This window comes from Pholcus phalangioides, unplaced genomic scaffold (assembly GCF_987345545.1).
Source record: "Pholcus phalangioides strain wild (caught in Gottingen) unplaced genomic scaffold, Ppha-v1.0 ptg000008l_1, whole genome shotgun sequence".
Lineage (NCBI taxonomy): Eukaryota > Metazoa > Arthropoda > Arachnida > Araneae > Pholcidae > Pholcus > Pholcus phalangioides.
In genome coordinates, this window is record NW_028301601.1 from 39,102,754 (window position 1) to 39,114,770 (window position 12,017).

Genomic DNA, 12,017 nt, shown 5'->3' on the forward strand with positions numbered 1-12,017 from the left:
TTATACATGATAACTGATTATTATGTAGTTACTAATCGTCTCGGTGAGTTTGATAAATTGCCCTAAATTTATATCACTTTTACCGGTGATTATGCATAATACCCACAAGCATCATTGGTAAATTTAACAACTAATGAAAAATTGTAGCTTTTACTGGCGATTAACCATGCGATAAAACATGATCAAACATATTATATATGATATACATAAAAATTCATACATGTATTGTATCAATATATCGGAGTATGATAGTAAAATTTATTATCATTACATCGGGGTACGCTCGTCAAGTTTGTTATTATATCAGGGTTCGACTATATTCATCAGACATAACTCATTTGGAATTATTTTTCATATTTATAAAATTCCTCAACTACACTAGGTAATTATTTTTTTATATATGCAAATTATCAAAAACAATACATTTTGCAGGGCCGTCATTTCACCTTCTTCCGGGGAGGGCAAGGAACATGCACTCAATGTATTTATAAATATATATATATATTTGTATATATATACCATTTTTATAGTGTATTTTCAAAAGGCGGGGGCAACCCCCCCTGACCCCCTCAAATGACGGACCTGACATTTTGAACAGAGGCGCCGACACGTAGAAAACATTGAGGGGAGATGAAAATCCTTTTTCTTCCTGTATATATCAACCCCATACGCGAAAGAGGCGAAATACTGCCTTGCATTGTACATTAATTAATTATTGGGGGGGGGGGGGGCTCAACCTCCTCACAAAATGTATTTGAGGAGGTCTCATAGCTACACAGTCTCCACCTTCCAGCGTCTATGATTTTGAATTTTATTGGGGCTTGCATCTCGAAATTGACTTTCAACACAAGAGGTCGGTGATATCAAAAAGGTTGAGAAACACTGCAATATAACGAGCAATAAATATAATTAAATCGATCAAAACAAGGACGGAGATATCAGCTTCTCCCCCCCCCCCCCCAAAGAAATGGACACAATTCGTCTTTGAGTGTGTTTAAAATTTATCTGTTTCCCCTTCTTTTAGAGTACAAAATGGCGGCCAAAGTACGATTATCGGTCGAAGAGCACAGGTTGAAGAATGCAGCCGACAGAATAGCTGAGATGGGCCACGCTTGAAGGCACAAACGCTTAGCGCAATAAAGTGGCACGTCATGCAGTGGCGTCGGAGCCGGGGGTGCTCGAGCACCCACGGAAGTTTGTAGAATGGGTCCGAGCACCCACAGAATTAATTCAAAAATCGAAATTTCCTACATGAATTTCAAGATGGGCACCCACAGATTCGAAACGCTTCCGACGCCCTTGACGTCATGTCAGAGACGTTGTGAATTCAGATTCGTGGAAATTCTGTGATGTAGGAATTCCACGTCACATAATTTGTACGTCACAAAATTTTCACGCATAAGATTTCACAAATTCGACATCGTAGTGTGTTTCGATCTTAACGCATCACACCAGTGTGCACACCGTGTGATGTCTGATATGATGCCGCACCATCTGACGTCACGTGGTTACACGTCACATCATAGTAGTGTGTATCCGCCTTCAGATCTTTTAACGACTGCATGCAGTAATACTTTCATGTCATGACACCAAACATAACGGAACAGGAAATACGTCAAATAATAAGAAAATTGAACAACAAACGAGCTCCAGGCCATGATAACATCAATACACCCATTTTAAAAGTAATGTTTGCCGCCAACAGCACATCGATAACTGAGGTTTTCAACGTTTTCTTGCAAAAGAAAACTGTTTCCGAACCATTTTTAAAAAAGGGGAAATTTTGCTGTTTCATAAAAAAAAGACAAGGATCCTACTTTATTATGATCATATAGGCCCATTTGTCTCCTATCTACGGTAGGTAAGGTCTACGAGAGAGTAATTGTACAACGTCTGGTATACCATCTGGAACAGACCAACTGGATGGGTGCTCTGCAGTTTGGCTTTCAGGTTACTGGTTCTGCGGAGAAGGCCATTGATGCACTATTACAGGAAATGTAAAGGATTCACAGTGAAGGGTTATTAACTGCAATTGTTTCAATAGACATCCGAGGAGCATTTGACTCCCTACGATATGAAGTGATCATAAATCAGTTACGACAAAACTGAGAATATGAAAATCTCTGTTGAAAGTTTTTGAAATCATGCTAAATAATCGCAGAATCTTTATGACAACAGACGGTGGTGCAGCAGTTAAACGACAACTGAAGGGAGGTCCGCAAGGGTCTTGCAGTTGCCCAATACTATGGTCGCTGGTTCTGAACGATTAGGGGTTAAAAGCGGACGAGACATATGCGGACATGTCGGAAATCGGGACATATGCGGACATTTTATGTTTACCAATAATCAAACGTTACTGGCGAGTAATTCTGGCGATTTTTAAGGTACGTTCTCTGGTCGCGATCGGGTCAAAATCGGACATTTTATGTTAACCGATAATTTAACACTTATTGGCGAATGATTCTGGCGATTTTTCGAGCTACATTTTCTAAATGTGTTGAATGAGGGGAGGGGGGAAGAATAAGTTCCTGGAAAGTTTGAAGAAGAATCAATATATGTCGGCTGCCGACCCCATGGGAGATGGTACTATGAAGAAGAATGAATTGACTGAGAGCTGGGAGGATTAGAGTCAATTGTCGCCTTGTTTTCTTCTGAGAAACGTCGTTTTCTAACATTGCCGTCCGTACCTCCAAATACGACTCTTATCCAGCCCATGGATAAAAAAGTAATTTTAAAACTTTGAGAAGGTTTAAATCAAAGGACTTTTAAGAAGGTGTTTTGCAATAATCTCTGCCTCAGAATTAACAATCGCTGACTTCTGCAAACATAATTTAATACACTAATACACTACATTTCCCTTAATTTTTATCCATGAAGCTTTGCAAAAAGTGACTTACACAGGGACGCCGTTATCAGACACGGGGCCATCTCAAAAATTTGGAGGCATCAAAAATGTTTAGGACACCCTTAGCCCCGATTTTATATATTTTGTGGGGGGGGGGGGGTCATCAGCTATTATTTCAGAATGTGTAGGAATGCTGAGAAATATCCTAACAAAAAATTTTACATACGCAATAAAATGTAAATAAAAAAAATTAATGATAATTCAGTACTTAAAGGTAATTTTAAAGTAATGAGAGGAAACAATATTCCAGAAACTGATGAAAATTTTAGAATTGAGGAATTGAAAATAACTAAAAATGGATCCAACACCAATGAAAATTCAGAATTAATTAGAAAAATAATAGAATTGATTTTTTTTTAGAATGAACGGAAGAAAAAATTCTAGAATTGATGAAAATTCGGAATTAATGCAAGAAGTAATTTAAGAATTGATGGAAGCCTCCAATAAGTTACCGTGAGTGCGGGGCCCGGTGCAACCGCACCTGCCGCACACCTCTAAGGGTGGCTCTATACTTACAGAACCATAAATTCCGTTCGGGACCACAGAGTAATAATACTATTTATATCTTAAGTCTATGTTTGGGACGCATTATAGCCAGATTGCTTTTCAGGCAGAAATTTCGAGTGGTTTGACACGTAGACTGCTCAACACTAATTTTATTGCCAAAAATTTTTTAGTGATTTCAGGGTAATTTTGAGTGCTGATTCTATGTGTGAATCTGGCATTATTTTTTTTCAAACGCTCTAATTTTTAACATAAAGTGAAAACTAAATTTCAGTAGTACTACAAAAGCAGCACACAAATCGCATTTAAATCTGCGAGCAGTTTACATCACTAGAAAGCTTGAATCAATGGAATAAATCAATTTAATCATGAAAATCAATACATAAATCGGAAGATAAGTCAATACTGATGATACTAAGGACCGGACTTGGGCAAGTGTGAAGGTTGGCCGCAACCGGGGCGTTAAATGTTAGGGGCCGCAAAAACGCGATGAAAGAAAATACTTTGATTGCATTTTAATTTAAAAACTTCGTTTTCAACAAAGCGAATGCATTTAAACCTCGCTACAACGATACTCAATATAACGATAAATTACTCTATAACGATATTTTTTCAAGCCTTGTTTGAAAATGCCTATACTCTAATGTTAAATTGTTACCTCTCGACATAACGATATATAATCCCTACATAATCTACAACGACATTTTTTCTTGGTCTGCAGAGTCGTTTTATCGAGGTTTCGCTGTAGCTTAAAATTTTGTCTAAAACCTTTAAAATTCAGACATCGAACCCTATTCCTCTTGCCTAGGGTTTTCACAGAACCCCTTCCTCCAAGTCAAGTAAAGGATGGAGGTGGATCTAGTGCTCCGGACGATGGGTTGCTAAATTCTTCTTTTAAAATTTAAAAAATTACACAAGGCATACATAATGCATATTTGACCGGCTGAAAGAGTATGAAGTTGAGGTCCTGGGTAGGCAATCGGTTCCATTTCCCCGACAGCTCTCCAACCTTTAAATGTCTGGAAGCAGCGGGCAATATCGTTTAAATTTATTGTCGAATAATTTTTTTCTCTGTGACCATGAAATAGTAGTTTGATGTTCATTCTGCCTATGTAAACCTGGCGTGCTCCAGGGTGTTCATGGTTACTCAGGGATTAGGAAACTCCGTTTTCGAGGGCCACAAAATGCTTAAGCCCGTCCTTGATAATAAAATAAAATAATGCGTATTTGTAAATCAATAAATGCACATCTTTAAAAACACTCCACTCAATTATCAGATTTCAATATGCAGGCAATGCACGTCACACGAAATTTGTGGTACATTTATGTTCAGAATAAAAGTAAAACAATATATGTATGTATAATATACATACATATACATTATACATATCGTGCATACATTTATATATCGTATACGTTCACTACACGTACACGCACATTCCCGCATGTACCGATTCGTTGGGGGGGGGGGAGGTGTGGTGTAGCAGTAGTAGGTAGGACCTGCAAAAAATGGCTCAGGGATCCATGATGTTCTTAAGTCAGCCACGTCGTTGGGCAATTTGCCTGTCGTGGCGTTGTATTTGTATAATATATGGAATGAAAATAAGGGAATATACTTAGGATATCAGAATAGATCAATGCAGTAATGATATGCTCTATAATGTTGCATTTTGTCCACTAAAATGAACACAAAATGATATTAAATTAATTCAAGGAGAAGCACTTGCATGATTTTCTGTTATGGGTTTTGAATGTCTTTCATAGGAGGCTTCGGTGGAGTAATCAGCCATCATACGCGAAGCTCGAGCTTGCCTTGATAATTCTGTTCCATTACTTTCATATCTTGATGAAACCGCCTCTCTCGTCATTAAAATGACTCAGATTGTCTGTGAAATTGGACCAAGTAAGTAAGAAGAAAATGCGCCTTTGTGCTCATATTAACAGCCTATTTTTCAAACGTTTGAAAATTTTTAAATTCAAATTACAAATTAATCGTATTTTACTGCAATTCTTCATCGTTCTCTGCTTTGTCAAAAAATTCTCAACAACCGATACGAAACATGATCAAACTGAAGATCGACCGGATTGGACGGATATTGATTAATATCCGTCAAAAATGCTGAAAATTTCGAATCTTTAAGAAATTTATGAATTTGAGAACCATCAAAAATCCCTGCTGGCAGCTTTTCATTGTTCAGTCCAGGAAACGTTTTACAAATTAATTGGAAGCACTCGCCACTTTACTTATTGAGTACCTTTATCAAATTGCTTCACTAAGCCGAGTTTTATATGAAGTGTTGGGAGATGTATTTTGTTTATGAACCGCTGGCTCTCTAAAAATATTTTCTTTGTTGTCCCAGTAAGAGGTTCATCAGCTCAAGATCATGACAAATAACGAATGTCTGATGATGTGATATACGTAAATTTTGCGCATAAAATTTCGAAATTTCGCAAAAATAAATTTTTCTAAATCGGAGATTTTGCATTTATTCGCAAAAATGAACAAAACAAACGATACATTTTTCCTTCAGGTTTCATTTTGAAGCGAAGTAATAAAGTACTTAATTAAAAGCTAATATTTCAGTAGTCTCTCCATATCTCCTTCTTCAATAGTACTTCCCTCTGTGAGTAGTAACGGCGTTGTAGGTACATAATACAGTCGACTCTCGGTTTACGAAGTTAATTCGTTCCTGAGGTAGGTTGGCAAACCGAAACACATTTGCTCATAGGAATTAATGTAAAAATAGATTCATTCGTTTCTAAGACCCCGAAGATTCCTACAGTGTCAATTTTTACTTTTTCACGCTCAAGTGAATAACTCGAAACCTATTGAATCGGAATATAATCATACTGACATTAAAAACACTTTTTTCCAGAGAAAATCCAGACTTTACGAGAAAACGGGCATATATGCTATACATGGGCAGAGCTGTACCCATGTCTAGTCTGATTAATTTCATCTATTAATCTCAGTGTCAAAGCTCTCGAAATTTCTGCCTGCAAAGCAATCTGGCTACCTTGCGTTCCAAACCGAATTCATTTTATAAGTCACTTGCTGCCAAACATCATCAATAAGTTCTATGAGCAATGTGGAACATTAAAATGATGTTTCTAGAAATAGATAGTAGTAATTATATATGTGTCAGAGGTTATTGCAAAACGTGTTTCAAAAATTTCTTTGATGAAAACCGTCCCAAAATTTGAAATGACATGCTGATCTATGAGCTGGATAAAAGGAGTCGAATTCGGAGGAATGTATTTGAAAAAATCGAAATGCGGCCGTAGACACTTCAATTCCTCCATTATCATTTCGAATTTAGTCAAATATTTTCCTGCTTGCGTGTTCGTAAACCGAATCAATTTTTGTTGTTGGTAAACCGAATTTAACGCAAACCGAGACGTTCGTAAACCGAAGGTTGACTGTGTCAGCATTCTTGCTATTAGCGGGACTACGAAGACTTTGAATAACTGCCTTTGCAAAGTAGGTAGTAGAATTTCATGTGCATGGCCATCAACAGAAGTCTTTTAGATGACTACTGAAAGTAGTATGATTCTATTTATCAATGACTTCATACCATGCCATAACGTTGCAAAAAATATTATCTTGGAAAAGCTTCTTTCCAAAGTACAAAATTTGGGTGCAAAGTTGATGTAAGTGTTGTCACGGCGTCAGATAGGCCCAGCATAAAACCACTGTATATGCTGCAGAGGTTAATTTGTTGCGTCGAATATCGTGTAAAAAATAAATGTATTTAAACTCTTCTGCTGCTGTCAAACTTTTTTCTGTCTTTTCGAAAAAAATGGCTGTGACTTTTGCGTTCATGAGAAAATTAACTTGATGCGCAAAACGTGCGCGAATGGATATATAGTAGTTTGGTCCTTTTATAAATAGTCAATAACATCCATAATTTTCGGATAGAACTCAGAAACGGAAGGCAACTGAACTCTTAATTCCCGAGTTAGAATTCAAAAGCATTTTGCTCAGCAAAATCACTACCTATTTTCGCTTAAAATTGTAAATGTTCGAAATTTTGAGGAAAAGTTATAAAAATCAAAATTTTCGTATTTATTCATCTACATCGGCTAATTTCACTTTTATCGCATTTATTCCGTAAATATGAAAATTACGCTTCCTTAATGATGCTATGAATGCAATAATATTGAGAATAAGTTACGAAAATAAATGAAAAAACACAAAAGTAAAAATCTGCCGCAAAAAATAGTGATTACAGACTGCATTGGAATGTTGAGAATATGTACTATCTCAAAACTAGTCATTTCGTCAAAACCAACACCAGTTTTGGAATCAGCAGCCCACTGAAACCTTTACCCTAAAACCGTTGAAGTTTCTTTGGTAAACTGATTTTTGTTTTGTTTTGAGCAGTGTTATAGAGGATATTTTAACACTTCTAACGAAATTAGACATTCCCTGTGTCTGCCCCAGTCTGGCTGTCTCTCTCTAAGGGAATTCGCGCGTTTTTAGTTTATTCAAAGTTCTTTATGACTTTCTTCAAAAACGCTATAAGCGGGATCCGAATTGGACAAAAACCGAGACTGTCATGTAAAGCCAACAGATCTATCCACCCTATTTTGTAGGTTAACTATCATTCTCCTTCGACGAAGAAAAAGTTTACCCCCCCCCCCCCGCACTCATGAGAAAATCTTCCGTACACTACTGAATGGAATTCACTGCACACACAATGTATTTACAGTTCCCGTTTGAACTAGACTGGGACAGAAGGAGTCTTCTCCTGAATTGGGGTCTTCCGTGTACCTATAATAATTAGCTAAAATTTTTCACAAGCATCTTTATAGTTAATTTACTGTGCAATCAAACAAAAACTATAGCATTCATATATCTGCAAACCATGTCAGTCTCCCTTATAAAGATTTCATGGGTCTTCGCAGTCCTAATCTGTAACGAATTAAGTTATTGAATTAATAACAAAGCAGGGGAGATCCGAGTCAGTGCTGTGGGTTCTGAGCACCCATGGTAATTTTTGGCATGCATCCGACACCTGCAGAATCGACAGAAAGCAAATTTATTTGTTGAAAACAAAGATGAGTACCTACTGGTTCGAAACACTTCCGAAACTCCCGATCTTAGTCCTTGGTAATTTGAGGTAGTCTCGGTGCCATTCACCCCAGATTTTCGACCAGTGACCCCAGTAATTTTTCTCGAACGGTTGAATATAAGCAAAGGTTGTCCGGCCTCCTCCTCCGGTCCATACTCCTCTGGAGCATTTGAAATAAATTTCTTAGTATATGTAGTTATTCGTGCTCTTTACCCATTTTCGGACAAGTGTAACTAATGATGGTTCATCAATAAGAGCTGCAATGTGAATCAAGTTATCAAGCATAATCAAGAACAATAAAAAAACCTGGACCACAAAACGGGTAAGTTTATTTAAACGTGGGACGTATAGTATAACTAAAATTCAATGTCAATCATTTGAGTTTACAAATAATTTTATTTACAATTAAAAACACCAATTTTATTTATGATTGTGTTGAATTTTAAGAAAATACATATTCGGCCGCCGAGTATTCGGTTATTCGCTCAAATCACTATTCGTCCCATCCTTAATAAGACAGTAATATAATTTCAATTCTGAATCAATTAAGCATGAAGATCGCATGTATCTAATTGATATCTATCATTTCGATTCATTATGCTCAACTCAAAGATTTTTTAATAGACCACCTATTATATGCAAATGCATAAATATTAAATAATACAGTGGATCCCGCCTATAACGTTTTCCAAAAAACTGTCATGGAAAACGTTGTAAGCGAGAACCGCTTTAAATGGGGAAATCTTAATGAGAATTACAGTCGATCCTGCTTATATAGTTTTCCCGCTTAGTACGACTTATTCTGGAGTTTCCAACTCACTAATTCGCTCTAAGATTTTCCATTAAAAGCATTTCCCCGCTTACAATGTTTTTGTGACAGGTTTTTTGAAAAAATGTTATAAGCGGGATCCACTGTACTTAGAGTTGAAACCGCAGAAATAAGTCGAACTAAGCGGGAACGTTAAAAACGGGATTGACTGTAATCGGAATAAGTGTGTGTGTGCATAGTTTTAGATCACTTCATTAGAATAAAATCTTTTTTTAATGTTTCTGTCGAACTAGTTCGCATGTTTTCTATATTATCATATTTCTATCCACGTGTGGCATCTGTGAGTTGCCGTGATTTTTATTGATTAAATTTAGTTCAGTTGATGTAGTTATTTTTCTTTTCCCACGATATATCTTGCATGTACGATCAATCGATATCGTTTATGTATATGATCGTATAAGTGCTCATTAACTTATGTATGATTTTACTAGTTTTCCCTCTTATGAAACAATCAACTTCCATTGGTTTGACAATGCCGCAGTCCACGCACTGTGCTGATAATACTCAGGCGACATTAGTTGTAGAGACCCTTCCTAGAATAGAAATCCCTCGGGATAAGGACTTATGATCACCTCCGCGCCGAGCCCGATAATAATAATAATAGTTCTACTGAAGCTATATATTTATTATTATAGTGTTGGTTATGTCGGCGTTTTTTTTTTTTTACGTGTAGCAATCCATCACTTGTCAGTGGTTCAAAGAGGACGGGTTTTTTTTTACTTGTTCTGGCGACTGGTAGACGACTCACGTCTTTCATTGTTCAAATTTCATCAAAAGTTTCTCTGCATGTCTTTATAATGTCCATCAAAGAGAAAATCGCCACTTAGCAGCTTGGTGGAAAAATTAGGGATAAACCGCCAACATCGCCGGCTCGGCAAAATTTGTCCGATTTTGACCCGGCTTCTTGTTGTATCCATTTTGTCGCCATTTAACAGGTTGGAGAAACAAATGGGAGATACAGCGCCAACATCGAGGGCGCGGCAAAATTTGTCCGATTTTGACCCTATTTCCATGTTGTCCGCATATGTCCCGTCCGATTTTGACTCGCTACCTTCTGAACATGCTCTTGAGAATAGATTGCGGTCCACAGGTGTACTTGCAAGCTTTTGCCGACAATCTAGTTTTCATCATTTCGGGGCAGGATCATGAAGCAATTAATTGCTCGGACAGCCAACGCAGCTTTTGAGAAGCTAATGAAATGGCTGGCAGTCAACCATCCTCATATGGCCACTGAGAAGACAACATTTCCATGGCCGCACGCGAAGAAGCAGAGGCCTAAAATAATCATAGATGGTATGAGAATACGCTCATCAAATGTGTTGCGATACCTGGGCGTGCATATTGATTGCAAATTAAATTTTATGCCGCATAGCCATCAGCAAGCGAAGAAAGTCCATGATACTCTGCAACGGCCGAGGGTTGATCAGGATCTAAATGGGGCATGAAACGGGACTTCAGAAATATCCTTTATCAAACAGTGGTGCAACGTCAGCTGTCTTATGGCTGTGCCACATGGTACAATAAACGGACCGAGCGAATGAAACGTGCTCTGGGCATAATTCAGCGTCCGTTCCTCTTGTACGTGACTGAGGCGTACATAACCACGGCACACGAGCTGAACGCATTATGGCTAGTTCATATGAACAACGACAAGCTCAATGGCTCCACCATCTCAATGTTGCCCCGGCCGTGTACCAGGTGAGGATGGGGATACGACAACGGGAGCAGTATCAGAATGGCGGCAAATTTATATACGGACGGGCCAAAAATTGACAACGCAGTGGGCGGATAACGGATCGGTAGCAGAGCAGTGGAGTCGAAGAATAGCAAACGAAAACAGTGTCTTCCAGGCGGAGATCTACGCATTACTTGATGCAAAACAGATGCAGGATCCTACGGTCATATACACCGACAGCGCGTCTAGTCTCTATTCTATTATGAATTCTCGCACGCCTCATTCCGATGTCCGAACAATTCGTCTAATATTATGCAGGAATCCGCAAATATGCTTGAGTTGGGTAAAAGCAGGGGGTGCCCTATATATAACCGGTTTTCTAGCTACTCTTTTCGAAAAATCAAGTGATGTCACCCGATTCCTCACGCGACCGTCTCCCGTGGGAACACTGAGTAAAAAGTAAAATTACTGTTTTTTGATAATTTTTTTTTTTGCATTTTTAGTTCTAATTCCCAAAACTCAACATTTTTTCTGAGTAGATGTCACAAATACCACTGAATATCAAAATATTTATTTTTTATTTTTGACAGATTTTTTTTTTCGACCCATGTATGCAATGTTAAATCAATGGGAAGTATGCACGTTTGTAAAATCAAAAAGGGAAAGGGAATTACCAGAATGGATATGATATAATTATATCATAATGGATTGATGTAATGGATATACAGTAAAACCTCGTTAAGTCGTTACTCCGGTGAAGTCATTTTTCTTTAGGCTCTTCCAGCTTCTATAGACAACAATGTTATTAAACCCTCGTTTACTCGTCGCTAATTTCGGTTAACTCGTCACTATGAAAACGTTTGAGAAAGTCAGAAAAAAAAACTGACTATTTTTATGGCTCCCATTAAAAAAAATAGCTTGTTAACAGCATTACCATATGCTTAAAAGTCACCATAAAATCCTATATACCCAAATGGATTAGTTTATGTAACAAAAGTTACGCTGGGGAAGTTTGAATCATGAAACGTT